The following is a 2,635-nucleotide window of genomic DNA, read 5'->3' on the forward strand; positions in this document are numbered from 1 at the left end:
ATTTTTTCAACCCCAGCTGCACAGTGTGAGCACTGCAAGCTTTCCACTCTTCATGGCTTCAATATTTAAATGTCTGTACATACAGATCTGGGTAAGCTTTTCTACCAGGAGAACAAAAATGGGAGAATTCTCCCAAATTATTTGAATGTGTGTACACAAAATCAGCAGCTAGATCTAAATTATTAAACTACAAGATTAGGAAGCTCATCTTTGTTGTCCAGTGTCTGATATCAATCATTTGCAATTCAGTCGGAATTTTATTAAGGTAAAGCAGGGTGGCCATCTAAGAATTAATTGAAGTCAGACAAATTTACAAGAAATACCTGTGTACCATGCCTTCTTAATGCACTGGACTATGAGTCAATATATCTGGAATCTGTTCCCAGCACTGTTACAAACTTACTCAATGACTTTGGCAAAGTATCTTAATTGATCAGTTTGTGTTTCAGTTTCTTTATTGGAGAAAAGTTGATAATAACTAGGGCTTCTCAGAAAATAGTTTTGCTTTATGAGAACCCTGAGGTTCAAGATGTTATGGTGACCTTTTCATATTTTTTATGACCAATGGGGCAGACAGAGATTGATCATAACAGTCAGTTGCCTAGTGGCTAGATCATTCACTTTGCACATGGGCTACCTAGGTTCTATTACTGCCCTACATGATTTGGAGTAAAAATTTTAAATGGGATCTTCCAGATTGGCAGGTAACTTTTGTTGTTTCTCAAGTCCCCTTAACCAATAGAGTGCTCTAACAATGAGTCAGCCTTTCTCTTGTTTACTCACTCTAGTTGGAGCTCTCCTACTTTGCATAAACATTTGTTTCTTAGCCTAGAAACAGAATCAAATAGTATTTAGACATTAATGTGAGTTTATTATTTGTAATGAAAAAAAAATCAAAATATGTAAATGAAAGTTGGTGATGCAATTTAGGGTTAATCTCTTTACTGTTTAAATTTAGGGTTAGTGCTCATGGGAAGACAATTTAAGATGATATTATCTATGGTACTAATATAACTTAAACCTAGATGGCCCAGCCTGAAGAAATTTAAGAAATGAGGCACTGAACTAAAACTTCAGCAAGAAAAAAACCAAATGAACTGCAATACTAGAAATGGAGTTAAATTACTACCAAAACTGCTGCCAGAAGACAAAGACTGGCTTCAAAGCTCCCAAATATTTGGACTTGTTCAAAATATGGAAAACTCTCCTAGATTCCACTTAGCAGAGACTCCAGAAGGCCTTCTTCAAAAGGTTAATCTTAAATATTTTCCACCATATCACAAGAGAGGATCAGACACTGGCATGTGCAGTGTGAACCTAGATTTATTCTGTGAACATGAAAATTAATCTGATCCTCAAGAAAGTCTCAGTGGGCATGTCTACCTCAGATGCATTACTGCAAAGTAGCATAGTTTACTGTTCAGTAAACATGTGTCCACATGTGCACATGCTTATGTGCTGTAAACCTTGCTAATCATGAGTAAATTTGCTACCTGCAAATGCAAGCAGCAAATTTACTCACCAGTAGTTACTGCATAGTAGTGCTCATGTAAATACCTTGGGGTGAGAGATTACTCCCTGCTGGCCACCAAGGGGCAGGAGATTGCTCCCTGCCCCTGGGAGCTGCCTGCTACTGAAGCAGGCTCTACCACCAGAGCCAAGTGAGGACTATGTCCCCCGGCCCCAGCAGCAGGGAGCTTCAAGCCCCTCGCACTCCAAGATCATGATCAGAGAGTGGGGGGCTGGGAGATCCTTATCTCCCAGTGACAGCTCTGTGATCATGGGGCCAGTGCTGAGAGATAAGGATTTCCCAGCACCAGCCCCATGGTCACGGAGCTGGCGCTGGGAGTTCCCTGGTAACAGGGGGCTGCAGATTCTGTTCCCCACCCAAATCCGTGATTGTGGAGCAGGGTGAGGAACAGGCTGGGGACCCTCTGCCCAGCTGGGGGCTTGCTGCTAGTTGCCCCACCAGCAGATCAGGGCAGGGGGCTAGGACTTACCCCTCCCCTGCAGCTCTTTCCAAGTCCCCTACCCCAATCAGGAAACTGGGATTGGGAGCTTCCTACTGCTGGGACAGGGGACATTGTCCTCCCCTGCAGCAGCAGACAGCGCTCCAGGGGCAGGGAGCAATGTCTCAGCTCTGGCCAGCAGACAGTTGTCTCCTGGCCTGGTGCTCCCTGCCAGCCCTTGGTCCAGCACCCAGAGGAAACCTTGAGCCTTGGTGGTGAGAGAGGCCCATTGCCAGACCACAGGATGTGAAAGAAGTTTGCTGCTAAGAGCAGCAAATCTGCTCCCATGTTCCTGCATAGATGTCTGCCTGGGAGCATTTACTCGCAAGTAAACTGATCTCAGATCACCTGTATATGTGCCCATTAAAAAAGGAAGCTTTACAGAAGTTACAGTATGGTCAGGAATCCTGAGCAGACTTTCACACAGACTTGACCTTTGATACATCTACTACCTGCAGAGTCAGACTACCCTGCTAGTTCCCAGACCTTGGTTTTACGTGCCCCAGAGCTCCACTCCTTCCTGTTATCTGGCTCTCCAGCCCACACAGGGGTTTCCACTCTACTTGATAATCAGTTTGGCTCAGCTGTCACTATTTGTCTAACAAGCTTTGGCTTGTTATTGCTCT

Source organism: Alligator mississippiensis, chromosome 2, assembly GCF_030867095.1.
Source record: "Alligator mississippiensis isolate rAllMis1 chromosome 2, rAllMis1, whole genome shotgun sequence".
NCBI classification, from domain to species: Eukaryota; Metazoa; Chordata; order Crocodylia; family Alligatoridae; genus Alligator; species Alligator mississippiensis.